General features: G+C 35.0%; 1 long non-coding RNA gene across 3 annotated transcripts in view; it reads right to left on the minus strand.

The window, feature by feature from the left end:
• Positions 1–13,632: 13,632 nt before the first annotated feature.
• LOC110355756 (uncharacterized) overlaps positions 13,633–22,025 on the minus strand; it is a 36,778-nt gene continuing 28,385 nt past the window's right edge. For 2 of the 3 annotated variants that reach the window (XR_010470041.1, XR_010470040.1), the window contains 3 exons: positions 21,301–21,427; positions 20,653–20,774; positions 13,633–16,054 (listed from right to left, as the gene is read on the minus strand). This is a non-coding gene — a long non-coding RNA (uncharacterized LOC110355756). The remainder of the gene's footprint in view (positions 16,055–20,652; positions 20,775–21,300; positions 21,428–22,025) is intronic. The other variant, XR_010470042.1, reaches the window with a different exon arrangement.

The raw sequence follows: 22,025 nt of genomic DNA on the forward strand, positions 1-22,025 counted from the left end.
TTCAGGAGTGAAGTGTTATTGCAAGTTTGAATGAACAATGGCAATTCATTATTTTCCACAGGATCATCAGCTTAAAAATATTTAAACAATTGATCTAATAAAGTAAGTTTCAAGAACAAAAAGGTATTTTTTGGTTCACATTTTTTTTTAAATTTTATTTTTTTATTTTCTTCAATGGAACTTATAATTGAAGTATCAAAAAAAGAGAACATGTAATTTTTTATCTTTAAGATGCTTAAGCTTAAAAACATCATAAAATTTATTAGCTTCTTCACTCAGGGATATACAGTCACAAATTGACTCATGTTAGATTACAACAAGTATGGCTTTCTCTTTTAATTTTGATTTGCCCAGCACTGCAAAGGTAGTAAATCACTGCAGAGGTGTCCCCCTATCATTTCCCTCACTTACCTGCTCCATCTTTCACTTTTCTCCAGTGATTCAGGTGGTTAGTCCACCATGTTGAAGTATCATTATTACTAAAAGAACAAATGTTTTCAGACATGGGTCTGCTTGTGTCTTATGGGATATGCTTTACCGTTCGGGCTGTATTGGCAACCCCCTGATTAGGGTAATAGGATTTTGATTTCAGTAAGCTTTGAGTTGTGTTTTTTTCCTTTATCACTTGGTGATTCTAAAAAAAATCGTGAAAGAAAAGAATTTTTCTCTTTTCAATAGTACAGGCTTTGTGAATGTATCACTATTTATCATAAAGTTTTTAATAATTTTTGGTTTCTTTAACTATTAGAACAGTGCTTCCAAGAACACTTTAGTTATAGTGAACATTTACAGTACATAGTCCTAAGGTATGTATTATATTTAGGATTATCAATTCATTCAGCAGATGGCAAGAAACAACACACACTGCCAAAAAAAAAAAGTTAGAAATCAGTTCAATTGTATGCTTAAATTATTGATAACTATCTAGTGATATCTTTATGCTGTAGCAGTCACAGGTAAATGAGAAACTTTGAGCCATTTGAGACAAGTCCTGACAGCCTATCCAGCACCCAGTAGCCTTCCAGACTGTGCATGGCGCATCTGGTGAAACAGTGATGAAGAATATTATCTGCAATGAATGATAGATGGGAATACCTCCTCGATGACGATTATGAATATTTTGTGTTGTCACACAGCAGCTCACTTATTACAGTTTTGTTTTATAATAGATAAGTGTTTTAGAAATGTTATATTAAAATGTTAGAATTCTGAAAGCCTTACCTCTGTGTTGATGTGGTGATAAATGCTATTTGGGGACTTCTACTGTACAAAGAGTACTGAATGGAGCTTGGGGGGAATCCCAGAAGTGACTGATAATGCACTAGTTTAACTGGTTTATTAAGTGCTTTTGGCTCCATACACAGAAAGAAGGAACTCTCTTTTTTTATTACTAGAACATCTAGGTCAGCTTATCCCTAAAATTCTTGTAAAACAATGAACTGAGTGTTGCCTTATATTGGAAACCTCATCTTTTTCACTAGCCACCAAGGCTTGATGAACTTATGACTTTCTTTGGTCAACAAAATATAAATAAGTAAAATAAGTACTTACACAACTGTACATCCAAGCCACTGTCTCTTTCTAGCTAATCCTGTGTATATGTAGTTTGTGTAGTTTGTTGTATGCTACTCTTGTTTATATCTGTTTTAAAAACACTTATCTTATAATTTATGGTGATAGTCAGTTCCTGAAATTTAAAATGATCTCTGCAGAGGCTAAGAATAAACCCATAAAACTTGGAAGAAGTTGATACAAAAAATACTAGTGATACAGACTTTTCTTGTATGCAAATATATTAAAGCCGAAGTGAAAACAAATGTTGGATTAAGTTATGCATGTTGATTACATATGATGCACTACGTTATGTTATGTAGTCTGTATAATATTATGTATTAGAATCATATATGCTGCCTTTGGGTTTTCCCCATCTCTCTAGATTTGGTGGTGAAGGGACATGAAGTGTTTAGTTCAGTAGCTTAATTATCTAACTAACTTTTCCATGCTAGACGATCGCCTCTTTTGTCAACAACAGTACAGGCATACTAGTGATTTGACAAAGATGAAAATTGCTCAGGGTATGGACGTACATACCTCTTTCATCATAGCAGTACCCACTAAGGGACTTCTTCCATCTGGCCATTCACTTTAGCCTTCCTGCTACCAATTGACTCTATGAACCTGATTTTAGATTGTCTTGTACAAAAATCAGTGAATTGACATAGATTAAAATTACCTTAGTGGAGAAAAATAAAAGCTGTGGCAACTCCTTAAGCTGGCATTGCCATAAAGACAGGTAAGCAGAGAACTTAGTTATGAATTGGCAGAACAGGTTTCAAGTAACTCACTGACAAATTACAGAACGTAAGCAAAAGCAAATTAAAGTTTAATTTGCTAAGAATGAAAAAACACCTTGATTGTGGCAGACATACTACAGAAAAGATGCAGATGGAGATACTGTTAGTTATGTGCAGTGATAGTTCATGCTGTTCTAATGGAGAGTTTATTTGTATGCGTGTAAACTAAGGAAAATAGTGGCTTGCTATCAATAAATAAAAGTAATAAATGAAAATGCTTTATCCACCCCCCCACCGCCCTGTAGTGGGAAAGCAGTAATTTTCTGAAGACATTAGATAAAATACTGAATTGGGGCTTAATTCACCTCTGTCAACTAATCATGATCCCCTCTAATTTGCTTTGTATGTATGTGGCTTGTATCACTGTATGTAAGCGCTTTACATATACAATTTGAAATTGTAGCCTGCAGTTTTTTCAGGGTGGTCAACATGACTAAAACTCTTTTGCTGACATCCTATTTTACCCTATTTCTTGCAGCTACTAGGCTGCTAATAGAAAAGTGAGCCTCTATTTTTTAAAAAATGGACATTTCAGTTAAATTTTCCATCTGTTTTTGAGAGTTCTTAGAAAAATCATCGTTCAGTCTAGACTCTAGTAGAATGAGCCAAGTTCTTTTACTTCTCTCTGCAGTTTAACTATGCCTTCCTTAAAAGACAGGGCTTTGTAACATTAAAGGTTGTCTGCTGAATATTATGTACTTCCTGCAGTGGGTTAACATTAAAGACACTAGAGCTTTTTTATTTGTTGACCAGAAATGTGAACATTTATTTCTCAGAGGTCAGTAAGCTTTTCTATGGAGGTGATTGTTGTAGTACCTTAGTACTTCACACATATTATTAGGCTTCACAGTGCTCTGAATTTGAACTTAAACATGCAAAGATATATTCTCCAAATTTAGCTGCTAAAAGTGCTCAGACTTTTGAGCTACTTCCTTCTGTGTTTTTTTTTTTTTTGGTTTGGTTTGGTTTTTTGTTTTGTTTTTTTTTTTTTTTTTGTTCCGTTATGTTTTGTTTTGTTTTAATTATGATACTCACCTCCATACTCAAGAAAACTGTATTCTGGTCATATTTCTGCTTGGTAGGATAAAAGGCAAGTACGAGTGAATAATCCAGCATACCCTCATGTCAGAGAGAAAGAGTGTGAAATATGCTGAGGCACTAGAAAACATGGTCGACAGAAACAGAGGAACAGGTGTTAGGACTAGTAAGGACTGGGATCAGTGGAAATTGCAGTGCTTGAATAGTTTATCTGAAAAAAATGGATTTTGGAACCTGAAGTAGCAAGAGAAGTCCCTGCAGTAGCGGTGTAAATGCATGTGTTCCTGCTCCTTCAAGTCAGGAAAAGATTAGGATTTCTACAAGAAGAATGAGGTGAATATGAAATTGTCGGCATGGAAGATGGCAATAAGTTGTGCTCAAGGGAAAACTTGGGAGCTAGAAATTATCAGGGACCTTCAAGAAATACTTTTACATGTGACCTTATTTAGTGTTTTCATTAGCGACCTTATAATACAGTGAATAATACTAGGGAATTATGCTCATGCATGATACAAACCTGGAAGACATGATCTATATCGAGAAGCAGTGGGGTTTCTCACAAAAAGAATGAGCAGGCCTGGCGAACTGAAGTAGCAAAACAGAATTTTTCAGGGACTAGTCACTTAATATTTTAGTATTATCTCAAAATTGATCAGTTAGAAGTGAAGAAAAAGAATGTGTATCAGTAAAAGGGTAATGATAAGCACTCAATGTGCTGTGAGAAATTGTGCCTACAATATTCATCTGGACTTAGGTCTACAGGGTCTTCTATTGTCAATAGTCAGAAAATTACATGTTGCCTAGTGGTGTGTTTTACTGAAGGCAAAAGCTGAGTATTAAAGAAAGACTAAAGCTGTTGAACAGCCTGGTGAGATGCATAGATTCAAGAAAGGTGAGTTAGTAGCAGAGCAGATGTAAAGAAAGTCTGTTCGGATGTATGAAACCATACTGGAGTAGAATCAGAAATTTCGATTACTTTATCCTCGCAATATGTATGTAGAGAGCATCTATAGAGAGAAGCTATCCAAAAGTGTATGCCAGGGTGGACAGAATGTGATGGGTGATGAACACCAAGAGAATGAACTGAACTCCAAGCTGAAGAACTATAAGGAACTGTGAATTGGTCCACATTTTATGTGGACTGAAAATTTGAATGTTAACTACAATCGGAGAAAATAGTAGGTTCTTGAATAAACTTCCACTGTTTCCAGCAGAAATGATAAGGAATAAAATCCTTAACCTATATGAAGAAAGAATTTGAGCCAATGAATTTCCAAAAGCTACATTTACTGCCTCACAGGCACAAAAAATTTAGATAGCAGACACAAAGGACAGGACACAAAGATATGAATGGTAATATTGGGATATAAGATATGAGGTTATTGAGTTCCTGTTCAGAGTTTTAGCCTCACATCAGTGTTCAATCTTTCCTTCCCCCAAGTTAGGCTACATTCAGTCCCTAGTATTTTAATGTACTATCCTCCTTATTGCATTCTATGACTTCTAATTGCTTTTGTAGGAAGATCTCAAGACAAAAACTCCTACTCTGAATCTTGAATTCATCATGTTCATTACAGAAGATCGTTATTAAAGATTTTTCTCAGGAAAGAATATGTGTTATAAATTGCAGTTTCATAATAATGTATGAATTTGTTTCCAGGGATAACCCTTGGCATATACATATGGATTAATAGAAACAGTTATCTTGGACACAATGACTTACTGTCATTGTAACAAATTTTAAAATAACCCCATAAAGTTATTACAGTTTGTTACCCCCCTATCTAGGCAAATTTAAAATGTTTGTGATTTTAAGTTATACTCTTCAACATCTAAAAAGTTTGTATTAAGCTACTCTTTCCAGTAGCAAATGAACAAATGTATGAAAAAGAAAAGGAGAGGTAGATGGAAAATCAAAGTAAATGAAGCATTTATAATGAAAACTATTAAAACAATAAATTAGGCTAAAATGTCACTGTCATTAACTTATATTTAGCAAATGTCAAATAAACAGTTTTACAGAACTTCAAAGCCTTCATGAAAGTCTTGTCTCATCAGCTAGGACAGATAATGAAAAATATCATTTTCTGTTGTATACCTTGCTCCTCCCAAGTTTATTATAATGTATTTATGCTGTCTGTTTCTGTCAAGGGAACCATACAGATCTTTTCTCTTCCTTCCAGCAACACAGCTTCAATATACAGTCATACCGTCTCAGACACATCTAAGGAACACCTACAGTGCAATGCGGATATAAATAAATCCTTTACTCGGCTATCAGACCTTTTGGGCTATTTTTCATCAGGAGAGGACTTGTCCACTAACACTTGCTGTTCTTTTAAACTTATTTTTCATTCCCAATACTTTGAGTTGTGACAAAGAGAGAAAAATATGGCATTCCAGATGTACACAAAGTGGAATTGTTCAAAGCACATCAGGTTTGAAAAACTCTTGTCTTTGTAATGCTTCAAAGTATTCAAGATAAACAAAGTAAAATAAGATAAACAATTCCTTTTTATCCACATCTGCAGGGCCTTGATCAAACCCATTGTAATCACCAGAAATCAATGCAAAGACATGCATTTACCTTCAAGAGTACAGAATTCTCTGGTGGTAAATTTGGAAAAAAATAATTGACTTCAAGTTCTGTAGTCCCATTCAAATGGTACTTTTCTTACCAATCTTAACCTTCTCTAAAAACTTGTGATCCTCATCTCTGTGATTCAATGATTCAAGGAGTAAAACATTGCTAAATCATTATTATAACATTTTTAACTCCCCACTAATCCCCTTTTCAAAGGATCAGAGTCATCAGGCTCCAGAACAGAGGCAGAAAGTATTGCTTAATACAGTTTGTACTGATTAGGCATCAATCAGTATGGTCCATCACTCAGATAAGGGTATTTTAATGCTCAGTTGTAAGCAGTGATCTCCTCTCTTTTTTGCAGTCATGCTAAAAATGTGAGAAATGTTACTGGGAATTGCTTGTGTAGGTGTGATTCTTTAGGACTTTTTGGGAAGTAATCATACCAGCCAGTGTTATAGCAAAAGAGAGTTGAGTTTACATTGCCTTGTCTTTGCCTCTGAAATAGTGGTGGTGGTGGTAATTTAACTAGGCATTCTGTGATGGTAGAATGTAAACATCATTTGCTGAACAGTCTGTAACATGATTATATTTGAAAGTTTCCTCGTCTAAATATTTTCTGTCTTCTTGGTATATTGTTTTATTTATAGATTTATTTATTTTTATAAGCATTCACACTGCATGTTACACAGATGTGGCCGGAGATTCATCTTACCTTGTCTGAAAGTAAGGTATCAACACTTCATACATCTACATGAAGATATTATGAATACCCTTTTGAGATTCCTATCTGTTTCTGTTATTATAATGGTGACTTGCTTTAAATGGGACCCTGACTTTTAGATAGGTAAAGTTAAATAAGATTAATCTTAAATTTGAAATATGAGACTTGAATGTAGTACTGCCAGGTATCTAACAGACCCTTTTCCACTTGATTTGTTACTGTGTTCTGGTCAACTTCTAGGCTACAACCAGGCAAATTACATTACTTTGTAATTTTCTCCTATAGCCCTGTTTACAGACTTAAAATTACCCCGATGTTCTCATAAGCTAATGTTTACACAATCACTCATTCACCTGGGAAAAGTGTTGTTGAACAAGGGTGATTTTCTCTATGTAGAGTCAGTAACTTCTAAGTATTGCACAATGAACTTTCCCTTTATTACTTGTTTGCATCTTACTGAAAATACCTTCTTAGTATTTTATTTAAGAACGGCACTAGATTAAACCAAATATATTTGATGAAAGTGAGTGATGATTATTGGTTTAAAGGTATGGTAGTGAGAAGATCAAAAATGAATTACAACTCAAAGGGATTCTACAAGATTATAAGGGGTCATCCTTATACTTAGGACTGCACCATTTCTTCATTTGATTACATGCAAATTGTTGATCAATTTCCATTTTGTTTACAGCAGTAACTGTTTTTCTTTCTTTTTTTTTTTAATATATAATTCATTTGATAGCTTTTCAGTAAGAGCAAATAACATAAAAGCAGGTTATCAGGTTTTGAAGAAAAAATAAACCTCTGAAATAATGCAAAATGCATTTGCCTTTGAGACTTGTGGTTAATGAAAAATGCATCATTAAGCCTCTTAATTTAAACAACTGTACTTGATTCAATTGGACCAAATGTTTAAAAAGAATTACCATGCTACAGTGTTCACTTCACACTGACTAGAGTCTTCCCTTCTTTAAGTGAATACAGCTTTCTTGAGCACTGATTAAAATATGCTAAACAGTACCTACTTATAGGTTTTGTCTTTCTTTTCCTTTTCAAAAAGATTTTTTGTTACTACTTTTTCTTCCTTTTTCTCTTCATTTAGAAAGTCTACAGGCTGCTTGCCTAAATCCTATCTATCTGTGTAGAAAGATACTGCAGAAGACTAGGCATTTTGAAGTTTTCATTCTTAACATATCTAAAAGATATATTTCTACCATTAAGAAATTTTGGTCAGGCACGCTTTCTGGAAACCAGATTCCTATAAACAGCTGAGAGGCTGTGTTCAAAACACAATTCTGCTCAAAAATAATTTGGCAACTTTCAAAATACATAATCCTCTATCATCTCTGCCCATTTATGCCAGCAAAATTAGCTAATACTGTCTTACAGTTATTGTCATTTTGGTTTGGGGTTGTGCACTGTAGGGTTTTACTGCTTTCTCTGATAGTAAGCAATCCACACAAATATTCAGGTTATGTGAATTTCTTTTAAAGGATTGCCACACACTATTCAGAAAACACAAACTACTGTGTTCACTCATATCTGAATTGCTTTTTGAGTATTATTACTATAAAACCATCATTGCCTGATCCGAATAACAGAGAGGCTGGATTTCAGATCAGGAAATAAGAGAAAATTAGAAGGTTAAAACAGCAAGAAGTGAGTGAATTAACTCTTTAAAAAGTGCCAGCCTCTGGCCTCAGTCCTACATGCAAGGCCTTTGTTTCTTTTTCCTGTGTCTTATGTTTCTAGCCCCATAGATAGCTTTCTGTTTTATCTGTAGCAATTTAAAAATTAGGCTCTGTTTCCCTGAGGGATATTTCTTAAAACTTATATGAATAAATTTCAAGTAAGACATAGATTTCTTGAAAGAAATTGCAATTTGATATTTGTGTTTGAATTTTAAGAGAGCTTAGGAAGAGCCATAACCACCTTAGGCAGATATTGCTGTCTATTTCTCTTATAATGAGCTACCCTGTGTTTTCTACATTCACAGTGCAGATCTTGCTGAGAGGTGACTTATTTGTATTCATTTCTATTGCATCTTCCAAAGTTCATAGAATAAACAACATTTACAAATCTTAATTTCTTTTATCATTTGTGCACACAGAAACTACACCATAGAAAATGAGGCTTTTTTTTTTTCTTCTTTTTTATTTTTTTTTCTGACAGAATGGAGAATGAGCTGCTGAACCAGCAACAGGCTACAGGACTTCAATCAGTGTTCTTGATATACTAGAAATCCTGGGTAAGATGAAAAGCGCAAGTGCTAGGTCAAGGGAACAGAAAAGCTTGTGCGCTTTGAATTTACAAGAAAAGACAAAATGCTTTAGTGGTCTTTAAAAATGGTATTTCTTAGAACTTCTTAAAGGTTCTTGGCAGCATAAATCATGGCCATGGCATTACTGACTTCCGTCCTTTTATTTCCAGTTGTCCTTTAGAGTCTGAATTGTCTTTGTGGAAGGAACAAATTCACTCTCACAACCCTTCTTTGAGATAAGAGAGAGACAATAAAGATTGTCCAGATATTTTTACAGTATCAAGATTAAATATGATAACCAGCACAGACAGGGTATATTAGATGTTTGGACTGGATTGAACATGGAAAGGCAATAAGAAAAAAATCTTAGGGAATTGGGAAAATAAAAGATTAATGAATAAAACAGATACAATTTCCATTTTGATTCACTCACATAGTAACACAAACTCCAGTGACACTCATATATTTGGAAGAAAATATCCCCAACATACAAAATAACAGGTGCAGATTCATAGAAGGTAAACAATATGAAATGACAGAAAAGACCTCTTAAAGTTTTTATATAGACAAAAAAGGTGTATTTATTTAACTGCTGCTGCATGTGAAATTGAGCTCAAGGAACTTATTTCAAAAGGCAACATATTCCACTTGCACCAAGCTAACCACTCACAGGTCCAATTGGTTTAGGTTCAGACAATCAGATGCTGTAATGGTGCCTAATTCAGAGCTGTGGTCAATCATCCATAATCAGTGGCACATGGTGAAACACATGTCTCTGCATCAAACAATGTTATAGGTAATTAGAACATTGACAGATCTAACAAAAATATTAGAGAACTAAATTGTAAATCTAGTCACTCAAGATGAGTCATCTCATCAAAATTAGATATCCATAATTTAAGTCACTACTTTGAATCAATCATCCAGGCATTGAGTGTAGTATGTGAAAGGCAAAGCCATCTCAGGAGTGATTCTTCCTCATGTATCTCAGCTACATATCTGTGGATCGATTTTCTGCATTCATAACTTAGACTAGACATGTCTTTCCTACAATTATAATTTGTTACTTGTTACCTTTTGGAAATGTTCAAGTATTAAGAGATACAGTGGCACACTAATACATTTGTACAAATATTTTAAATTGGGATACTATGTGCACTATCAGCACTGTGCTTTTTGCCATTTACTTTCTCTCCTCAAAAATCAGATTTATGGTTTGTGCATGAAAAGACATGACATTGCAGTTGGACTAGGGTTTTAAGAAGAGAACATTAAAAGGCCAAAATTGTTTCATGACTAACTGGCCTTCTTCCATGATGTCAAAACCAAAAGGTTACTTGCTTTGTTCTCACAATTGCTTCAAGGTTATAATTTCAAGACAGTTGCTTTTCCTGATAATATGCAGAGAGGAGCAGAAAGCCTTAAAACAATCAATACTTTGCAATAAGTTGTATGCTTTGTAGTTCATTTGCAAATGGGGCAATGTTCTCTTCTCTGAACCCTGCGTTCATTCAGTGTTTTTGCTGTCCCTAACACCATGCAGGTCTTACATCTTTGTGACAGAGCCAACTGAGTTCTGCAGACTCCTTTTAATCATTCATACTACATTTCAAGTATGACTGTTCTCTTTTTTTCCCATCTTTTGCAAAAATTTATCACCTGTACATATGAAAGATAAAGGGTCAACTGGACTCTTACTGCCCTCTTATGAATGGATGTAACTGGGTTCTTCAGGAAACATGGTTTACACAAAAGTGTCTGAAGACTATTTTTTCAGCCATTCCAGGTATCGAAATAGTGCTGTAGGGCTTCCGACACTCAGGTTTCAACCAGAGTAGGCCAGACTCTGCTTCACAGAAACATTTCTTATGGCTCCATCCCAAAACCAAGGGGAGTTCTTAACATATACAACAGAAAAAGTGTGCTAGAAAATGTTGGTTGGGGTTTGTTTGTTTGTGGTGTGTTGTTGTTGTTGTTTTTTAATTTGTTTTGATAAATCAGACCTTCTACTACCAAGAAAGACTTAAAATATTATAAAAGAATGTGGATTTTGGTCTGTTTTGTTTTTTGTTTCTTTGTTTTTCTTACTTTACTTTCAATGTATACCTTTGTACAAACTTAAACTGATCTTCTAAAATTGACTTTGATGTATATTTAATGAGTAAACACAGACTTATTCCCCAAAAGAGGAAAAAGAACACTGATTTTAGTTTTGTTTTCCAAAATAAGATTTTTTTTTTTGCAGTGTTTAATTGTTGGAATAACGAATCAAATGAAATGGTGGGTTGACCCTCTCTTGACATCTTCAAATTAGCCTTTTTTGGAGGATGCTGTCCCATAAAGCACACATGAATGGACTCAGTAGAGTTGAAATCAAAGGAATTTTATTATAATATTGGTGGTTACTCTGCATTATGCAATAGTGGGTTCTTTTTACCCTAAAGTTTGGGGTATGAAAATCACAATTCTTGCTAACTAAAGAGTTTTGTTGAGGTGTCTACAGATTATCTGAATTCTTCATCCAGCATTTGAGTGACTAAGCATAAACCAGACTGTTTGTTTGTAAGGCATATAGCTTTGTTACCATGTCAAAGATGTGATGCCCCACATCTCAACATTCAATTACTTAACCTGATAGTTTCTGAGCCAGTATATGCATTAGACACATCACTATACGCTAAGAAGGCTACCTGCCTCCTGGACAGTATGTGTCTTAGCCACAAATGCTAGAGTGCAAGCAAAAGAAGCAAGGTGCCTCATATATTTACTACAGGAGTGAAATGGATCAAAATTGCAAACCAGTTTCTTCTCAGGCTATCCTCATCACCACAGCTGGAATTTGTAGAACTTCAGAGATGGTCCTTTGGGCCACGTTAGTCCCTCTTTTTTTTCTGTGGACATTATTTCAGAGGGAGTGTGCGATGCATTCTTGAGATCATTATTAGAAATTATGAACCTAGTTGCTATTGTCTCCCAGTAGGGCAGGAAGAAGTCTCATTGATCCGATGACACTTAGTTGTAACCTGCAACTTTGCTCTGCTTTGCTGTGATTCATGAATTGACCAGGTCTGTAGCTGGATGAACAAAGGGGCCACAGAGGAAGAAAGAACACTCTTTATATTCCAATGCAATTTGTCAGTTTGAAAATTAAATGGATATTTCTGATTAAGAAGGAAATTACCTATACAATACACTTTCTAATTATTTTCTCTATCCTGGAGTAGAATATAGGAACAGGCATATTCTGTATATTATAAAACATTGCTAGAGGCAGGTAGGAAAATGGAAGGGAATCTGATGTACTTTGGGGTGTTTGTGCTTTAATAAACCTAAACCACATTCATATCACTATCAAAGAACCAAATGACTGTTCCATAGAAAAACCTACAGCATTCAGTGTCTGCTGATTTGATAATAACCCTGAGGAATAAAATAAATCACTGCATATTTCTTGGTTGTCTTGTTTTTTTGTTTTAGGGGGTTTTCTTTAGGGTCACAAAGTTTTCACCAAATTAGTTTTAATATATTTTATTCACCACAGTAGTCAAAGTAGTCAAAAAAAAACCCCAAAACAAACAAGTAAATAGTAAAAAGTCTAAAATTATTTCCCTATTAAAGCAAATTTGCTAGATAGATGATGAATAACTAGGAAGGTAGGATAGGGATTTTTTACACCAAAGTATAAGAAAAATGTGGGAGTCTTAAAAGCAGCAAACATAATAATCTTTTTTTTTGCAAAAGAGGTAAAAAGACACTACTACAATCATTGCATGGGTAGCCATAGTTTCTGTGGCATCAGGAATTTATTCACCATTTCTAATTCAGTCAATAAACACTGACTTCTAGATTTTCTATCATCTGAAAGCTGTCAGAACTTTATTTTTTCTAACAACAATTTTGGTTATATCATTTTTTGAGATAAGCTAGTGTGACCACAATTTCTCCTCAATCAGTATTAGTATATGCAAATTAATATGGTGTTTCTTTTTCCTTTACTCAATAAGTCTGATATTAAAATAGGGTTGAGGGTATATTTTTATTTCATTTCAGCTATACCCAGTTTATTTTACACAACAGCCATAACAATAACACAAATCTTGGTCTCTGCAATGTGAATTTTTTAAATCTTGAGTTACTAATTGAAGACCAAAATCTCTTGAAGAAGAGATTTGAGGATTAATTTTTAAATCAGTTTTTAATCTGCTTATTCAGTTTTCATTACTGTGCAGTGGAATTTTATAATGAAAAATACAGTACTTAACCCTTATTAATTTTCCTGTTTTCAATATACTTAATCCCAAAGAGCCAAAAGACACTATGCATCTGAGGTATATTTTAGGAAAAAGGATATACAGCACACATCACATTATATATATTTTATTTTCTGATACATCTATTAAACAAAAATCAAAATATTAATTATAACTTCACTTAATGTAATACACACTAATTCATTTTGTAAATATGAGATCTACACAACACTTTTGTCTGTCACCACAAAGTAAAAGTTGTTTTTTTTTTAAAAAAAAAGCCAGTCTTACAGCTGATAAAGAAGTTAAATTTTTTAAGAAAGTATCTGAAAATTTTCATTGATATAAGTTGAATTATGACCAGCTGGACCAGTCAAGGACTTTCTCACATGTAGATGAGCAGCGGCGAAGATAAATTAATTTTTAATTGGTTTTAGACTTGACTTATGGATAGTAGGCCTGTGGAAGGCAACAGAAAGTTTGACACAGAGGATAAGATTTTATGAAATGTTCTTGCTTTTGTGATTGTGTAGAATTAGAGTAACTGTGGTTGCAACTGCTGGCTGCACAGGAGAATATTTTATGCAAAATCCGCCCCAATTATTGTGGAGCTCATAATATTAACTTGTCTTTTTTTTTTTTTTTTTTTTTTTTTCCTTTAATTTATGCTGCATTATTGTCTGAATTGGGTTTAAAGTCAGGATTTAACTTCAGGATAGGTGTGATTATTGTTCATTTGCATAAATGAGAGAGCAAGGAAGTATTCATTTCAGTGCAGTTTAAATGGTTTTGGATAAGTAAAAAGATTTTTTTGCTCTTTTATTTGGAGGGGTTTTTATTGTCTTGTTTTAGAAGAAAAAAGTGAAAAAAAGAAATACATGATTTTCCTTTGTTCTTCTTTGTAAAAATAAACTTTCATTCAAAGATGCCTTTGAATGACAATATTCCACCAAGTAAGATGAACAAAATCAGCAGTCTTACCAATAAAATAATGTTAATAATTTAAATAGTATTGCTAGTAATTTAGGTAACTTTTATGCAATCAACAATTCTTCGAAGAACTTTTCCTGTCTGTATAGTTTTTATTTTGTTTACCTTTGCCAGATTATAAGAACCATCTTGAAGAGTTATTTTAGGAAGGACACAACACCTGCTGCCCTCAGTCAATGCCTGAAAGAGAAAGAGAAGAACTTGGCATTGGAAACACACAGCAAAAACTATGTGAACTCAAAACATTTACATTTTACTTTCTCTGCAATGTTCAGCTTACTTCCATGTTTGGATAACTACATTTATTACAGTGCTGAGACTGATATCACCAGTTTATACTGATATCACCAGATATCTACTGTTTTCTTAACTCAGTCCAGCAGCAGGACTCAGAAAACCTAGCTGAAGCCTGGAGGGAGGCACAGAGTCAATGCGTGTAAACCTGCCTGCGAGAGATGCTTAAGGTCTCTGGCACAGATCAAGCCACAGTGCTGGCTGAGGACCCGTTTCCAATCTCCTGCCTGGAGAAAGGCTGAAACTTATGGCTTGGGATACAGTCCCTCAGATACTTAGCTCCTCCCCCTCTTCTGCAAAATCTGTTTTGATGCCCCACACTGTCTTAAGAAGCAAAGGAAATACTTCTCTATGTATCTGCATGTGTTTATTCTCTGAGACTTAGTGTAGTGATCAAGGATAGTCAACAAGAAACTAACTGCACAAGAAGTCAGGCTCATGGCATCCAGTAAACCTGGCTCAATGTCTACAGCATACGGACGCTGGCAGCTTTGCCATCAGTTTTCAGTTTTTGTTTGTTTTACTTTTCTTTTTCCTGTTTTGTAGCCAATACAAGTAGGAATTCCAAGGGGTTGAGTGAATGCCTATAAAATATCTTGAAAATGTTAAATTCTAAAAACCAGCAAGCTCTCGGCAAATCTGACCCGTGCAAACTTGACTTGTATGGATCAGCTGAGTCTGGAAGAGACTTTTCACCATACATAGTATTTAAAGAGTTTCATTGATTTTCCAAGTTGTTTCGCCACCTCCTTCAATAGTTCTGATGCAACTGCTTCTGATTAGGAAGTCAGCCCTTTCAAGGGATATTGCTCTGTTCACAGATCTCTTTCTGAAAAGAAAGAACTTTCTTTTCTTAACCTTAGATTGTCCTTGCTTTTATGATGTACAGTGTTAAATTGAAAGTAGGTAAGATGTATGAGCAAGGGTGACTTTTTTTTGGAAGGGAAGCATTTTTCAGAAACTGCCAAAAGCTAAAATTCACTGAAGTCACAAAAAGTCTTTTCCATGTAGTTCTTTCCTTACACATTTTGTTTATCTTTGAACTGAAAAGAATAGCAATATTACTCTAATTCCAAAGTTTTGATACCATGAAAAATCATTCAAATTACATACAAGAGGTGTGCAATTATCTTGCTTGGTAAAACAGGCTCTAGATCTATTTTCCACTGAGTCTATGTGCATAATTGCATTTAACCATTTCATTGTTAAAACACACTTTGAACAGTGCCTTTCAGAGGAAAACAATATTTTTTTTAAACAAAAATATTCCAAAAATTTGAGCACTGCAATAAAACTAATCTTTACTTGATTTAATGCTTTGAAAAAAAAGAGTTGTCACTCTTCCATACAGGCTATATCAAATGTTCTGCATTATGGACATAATGAGATACCTCACTCCACCCTGCACAAGACATCCTTACTTGCAGAAAATAGTTTAGTATTTAGAAACTGAGTAAAAAGGTGAAGCTCAGAACAACCATCTTCTTCACTGGTTGAGTAATCAATTAGAGATGAGCCTCTTCAAGTTCAGTCTTCACCATGGTGAATGTTCATTTAACCCTGCAAAATTAGAGGCAGTTTGATAGTTACAATGTCATGACTGTGTTTTAGGGAATCTCAGCTAGCATGTCTAGGCCATAGGAACATACAATTTTTTCCAGCTTTGTTCAGAGTTCTCATAACCCATTCCACAGGTTAGATACCTAGGTCTCTTGTCCAACCATCCTAGTCATGAATTTATCAAATTCCATCCTAAAGTCAAGTAGGTTGTTAACTCTAGCCCCTCCTCTTGGAATACAGTGGAGGAGCCCCTAATGATTAGAAGTCATTTTATGATATCCAGTGCTAATTTATTTGTACTTTGGATACTGTCTATCCCAGAATCTTCTTGCCTCAGTTGGCAACATGGGTGGTTTGTTCCATTCGTTACTTTGGTGGACCATTTCTGTGCTGGTTGCAGAACCATTTTTAGAAGAAAGGTGATTTGGCTTCTGGTTTTGCCAGGTTCATCTTGTGTGATGACTTGAACGTATCATTGCCTCTTTGGGAAATGGCTGTTACTTGCTATTTATGTGTCTTCCCTGGTGCATCCCAATGCATGCCTGCATATGCCACTCGTATACACTTTGCATCCTTCTTCAGACTACTTAGGAAAAAGTCTGCTTTTGCATTGCATAGCACTGAGTTCCCTGTTTTCTGATTCTTACCTGGAGCTGCTGCCTTGAATGTTATAATCTCTCTGCCTACATTATTGTGTTGCTGAACCTAGTGTCCCAGCCTCAAATGACTCCAAAAAGACCAAGCTGCCAGACACTGTTATTCCTGTCAGTTCTTAATTTCGTCAGGTAAACAAAACAGAACAGCACAGAGTCGCATAAAGGTCTTTCCTAAGCTCCACCTGGATGAGAATAAAAAGGTGAAAAAATATAACATTTCTATTCAAAATACAATTATCTCTAAGTGAGAAGAATGGAAGAAGCAACGTACATGGATAGTGGTGCAGATGCAAACACATTCTTGAGACAACTTCCACAGTGCCCCAAGAGATATCTTGACTTTAAATTGAGAAACCTACTAAAAGGAGACTCACTATCCAAGCAGAAAGTGTTTTTCTCCAGAGGAACTGTGGGGTAGAATTTCTCTTGTGTTAAGTTTTCTTTACAGAATTATTCATCTGGTCTGTTTCAGACATATTTTCTAGAATTAGATTAATCCTACCCAAGATGCCTGTAACTATCTTGACAAGATCTCTATCATTTTTTAAGGGAGTCAGGAATGACTACATGTCTGGATTCAGTCAAATCCTATTTTCCATGTCTGGTTCCCCAAGACCTCTCTGTTTTCCTTTGACTCACCTAGCTTGTATTTTTGTCAGGCAAGACAGGCTTTTACTCTAAAAGTAAAAGGAAAAAGTTAAAAATTGAGCCTTTAAAAATATAGTTGTCTCTTTGTCTTTCTGCAGATCTTATTTGTCTGTCTCCCAAGTCTGTGTATATGTGTGATCTCAGGAAGAATAGTTTAAAGAAAAAGCTTATTTTCAGCTGAACCTGGTGACCATCCAGTCTTTTAAAGCAATCTATTCTTTGTCTCATTTTGTTCTTTCAGGGAAAGGCAGAAGGACACACACACACAGACAAAAAGGATTTTTTTTTTGGGTGAAGTTTCCTGCTTGCAAATATAAAGATGGGAGCCATTTTATAAGGCTTTAACAAATTAAATATTTGGGCCCATGTTTCTTCTCAAAACCATGCAAATTTGTCATTGTCAACATGTAAATGGATTGGGAGTAGAATAAGATTCAGCAGCTTTGTTCTAGCTGTATTGTACCCAAGGAGCTGTTTATCTGTGTTCAGAGCTGAAATGCTGTGCATTTCATAGCAGTCAGCAAAGGTTTTTATATGTGGAGCACCTACACAGCTTCACATTTAGGTTTTTTGCACACTCCTTATTCACAGTTTGGCAGCTTCTAAGATTTCTTTGTATGATGGAAAAAGGTATCTAATGTATTAAAATAACATTTGAATATTCTCAGTTGGAAGTAATTCTCTATAATGTTCTCTTAATCGGAGATTTTTAATTAAAAATGCTAACCCTTTTAAAAATTGTCACACTAAAATTCTTGTTGATCTTGATTTCTTAAAGAATATTTCTCAGAAGAAGAGTAGATAAATGAATGGTACTTTTTTGGGTAATTAAAATGAGAGTTTTGCTATTAATTAACCCTTAGCTCTGAACCTTGAACTATGGTGTGGGGTATTCTGTAAAAACTGTGCAATATATATACTTTTCAAAATATATCATATATCCTGTTGTCAGTATTCTGAATCCTAGACCATTGTTAACATTACCTCACTATTTTTCAGAAAAACGTTGAAAAAGCTCTTGCAAATTTTGCAAAAGGAATCTCCACAGAAAAATATTGAGCTTCCTTTATTCAAGTATGGAGAAATGGGGAGCCATATCTTTATTTCATGAATGGTATGAAGCTATTATTTACAGAGCTTTCTAAGCCTCTACTGTTGTTATACCCTCAGGCTTCTCACTGCATGTCTTCATACTGCAGGTGTGATTTTTATCTTTGTTTCCGATCCAGTCCTAAAACCACCCTAATCCAGCTGTAAATGGGTCATTCAGCCTAAGTGGTCAAAAGTAACTACATTTTATTGTAGTCATATTGCTTCTTTTACGGTGTTGACTACATTGAATTAATATTTGTCTACAGAAACTTGCAGAGTTATCTTAACAAAGCCAGCCTGTGGGCAGGGGGATCAGACCGTCTAACGTGGACCTTCAGCAAACAGCTCTCACTGTGTTGTCCATCAGTGTTGTACACGAAGCTCTTAAAGGCATTCACTGCCATGCTAGTAGAGATGGGAAAGTCCCCATTTTTAGAACCAGAAAAATGAACCAAACAAACATGAAGTCCCAGATTCTAAGTGGCATTTAGACCTCTAAAAACCCTAGCAAATCCTTCTACTCTTGGACAATCTAAAATTGAATAGAAAACCTGCAGAACTATTTCTTCCATCCTATGACTGCCAAAGCACACTTCCCATTTAGGCTGCTCTTAAATAAAGAAGCAAAGGACTCAGCAAAGTTATTCTCAGAATAATATTACAAATTATTTTGATTGAGTCTTGAGACTTTTCAAGCTTATGTAACAGGTGGTAGTTTTGCTCCAAAGCTGAGTATCTGCTTGAGGCACACAGCCAGGAGTCTTAAAACACTACTCACACACTACCAGCTGCAGGCAATCATACAGGTTTCCCCAGGTCCCTGAAAATAAAAACCACAGTGTGGTGGGGGAGTGTGTCTGCAGAGATATATGAAAGTGGGTTAAAATCACACAGTACTTCTTTCCATATGTATTTGTGTTTCTCTTCAGTAAAGTTTTCATTTAAGCCTACAGATAAAATAATATCTTTTTGTTTTAAAAAAAGTCATTCTACAGAATATATGAACATAATTTTTGATATTTTTGTCTACCACATAAGAGAAGTTTTGTGATAAGAACTTACATTTTTTTCTTGTTATTACCTTTTCCATTTAGAAAGAAAACAATAGAAATATTTGAATGAGTTACTTCTTCACATTCATTAAAGAGTCTGTGACTGGACCTGGCATTTGTACAATGAGAAACCGATGCTGGTTTTTGATACATGCACATAAACCACTGGACTGAACTGCCAGTGTGTGTTTGGGTGTGCTACCTCCAATCTTTTTGTTTTTCAGAGGCAGAATGTGCGAAAGAAATTAGGGGAAACAAGAAGGAGGCTAAAGGAAGGAGCAGGAGGCTGATCAGTAGTAAGAGAAAATGACTATTATAAAAAAATACCATTTCTGAGTCAACAGAATGGGTTAACAATCATACTTGTCAAAATCCCTGTTAACAGGGATTTTTTTTTTTTACCTTTATTTTCAATTAGACATTGTTGCATGGGAATGCCCCACAAGACCCTCAACAGTAAGTCTGCCCAGAAGTGTTCTAATTAACAGTACCAAATGGTCTACTATGCTTTCAAGCTAATGCCTTCTATCTGGCTGTTCACTGGCCATCATGTATCATTGTTCAGCGAATGACAGCAGTCAGGTTATTAAAGGTGTAGATATTAAATTAACAACAGTGGTAAACATTGTAGCTGTACTTCACATCTCAGCAGAGCCAATGAAGTGGATGACACTGAATCCATGCTGATATGCTGCAATGACAGATGGGAGTCATTTAACACAATACATCAGTGGGCAACCCACGTACCACAGCTGTCCTCCACTAAATGAATTAGATCAGGGTAATTAATCTAAGGCAGAAAGTATTACTAAAGTGGGTCCTAAGCGGAATTAGAAACGAATAAAATATCCTGTTAAAAAAAAAAAAAAAGAAAAAAAAAGAAAAAGGAAAAAAGGGTTCAGTGCAGCAGGAGGGTAGAAATGATTGCAAAGTATTTTAATTTCACACACAAAACACAATGTCCATCTCCTTGTGTTAAGAAACATATAACAAGCCCCCTTTTGTTCTCCAGTATTTTATCATAATCTCTTTTGTCACCACATGCTACAAGGGAGGCAACAACAACAGCAACATTAAGGGATCATGGCCAAGATGATACATTTGACACAATACTCTAATGCAAGAAAATCCTATCACATTTATTACTTACAAGTACTACTGATGGAATTATTCCTTGTTACAGATCCTCCACTGATAGTGATTGAGCTGTTAAATTTCTATGATATTTTATCTGAGGGATTTCTTATTTCTGTTTTTGACTGGGGGGAGTAGCTGTAAAAAACAAAACAAAATAAAATTCCCTTTTCTTCACATGAAAGTTGCAACATTTCTACATGATCCTTTTTCTTTCCCTCCCGCCTCCCCACCCCCCACCTGTATTGGGTCAAAAAAAGACCACAAAAAAGGACTAAACCAAGTTTGTGTTGCTGCCATACTGGTTGCTTACAAAAATACTTCAGCACTTTTTTTTTATACATTGATATTGATGTTCTATGTGAATACATTACAAGTTGTTTTCTGATTAAAACCAGATCAATGAGATGTGTGTTTGTGATTATAAGCAGCTTAAATATCAAAGGCTTAAAGCCAGGGTATATAAATCCATCCTTAAATGCAGTCAATTTAAAGAGCAGTTGTAGAAGAGCAACAAAGAACTGCAACCCTGAAAATTTCATTGTTAGCGTTGCAGGTTCTGTATTAATTCTGTTCCACTTCATTTAGTGTATGACATCTGCAATGGAAAATATCCCTAAAGAATGTCTCTGACAATGGCAAGCATTGATCAAATGTCATGTACTTGCTTGATTCTGTCAGCTCACTTGCAGCTTCCTCTTCATTCTTTTCCCTTTGCCTAAGAGAGCCATCATCCTTTGAAATACTTTCTTCTCTGTAGGTAGAGACTGAGATTTGCTACTGGTTTTAACCTGTGGGTGGAAAAATGAGACAGGGAAGGAGAATTATTTTGGGAATAGGTATAATAGAAATTATCATGTTAGACTGGTGTACTGAAAACGTATGTTGCCACCAGGCTGGTGTGAACCTACAGCCAACTCCTGAAATATATTGATTTTTGTGATAGTCAAGTTTGAAAACAAGCCACAGTATATATGGGAACTCTTCAATATATTCTAAAATCCATCCAAATTACTAAATACATATTTACTTTTGTTTGGGTATACCCTTAACTGTGAAACAAACCTTATTCTCTGTGAGTATTGTAAGCTCTGTTAGTCTCTCCATACTGGTAAACTGGAGTAGTCTTATGAAAAGATTATACGGCATGTGCTTGGAAATTCCAGAATAGCATACCTTGTATATAACTTGTTTTTCACATGTGTAAATACTTTAAGAATGACAGAGTGACAGGCCCTCAGTTATTTTTAGTTAATACTCATACTTTTTCTACTTGTGTGTTACTTTTTCTCTGGCATCGTGCAAAATGTCCATCCAAACCACTAGCACTATCTCTTACTAATCCATTCCTGCTTTCTTTATTGTGTTCTCCTATTTGGTTTCTTTGAA

Source organism: Columba livia, chromosome 2 (genome assembly GCF_036013475.1).
Source record: "Columba livia isolate bColLiv1 breed racing homer chromosome 2, bColLiv1.pat.W.v2, whole genome shotgun sequence".
Taxonomy (NCBI): domain Eukaryota; kingdom Metazoa; phylum Chordata; class Aves; order Columbiformes; family Columbidae; genus Columba; species Columba livia.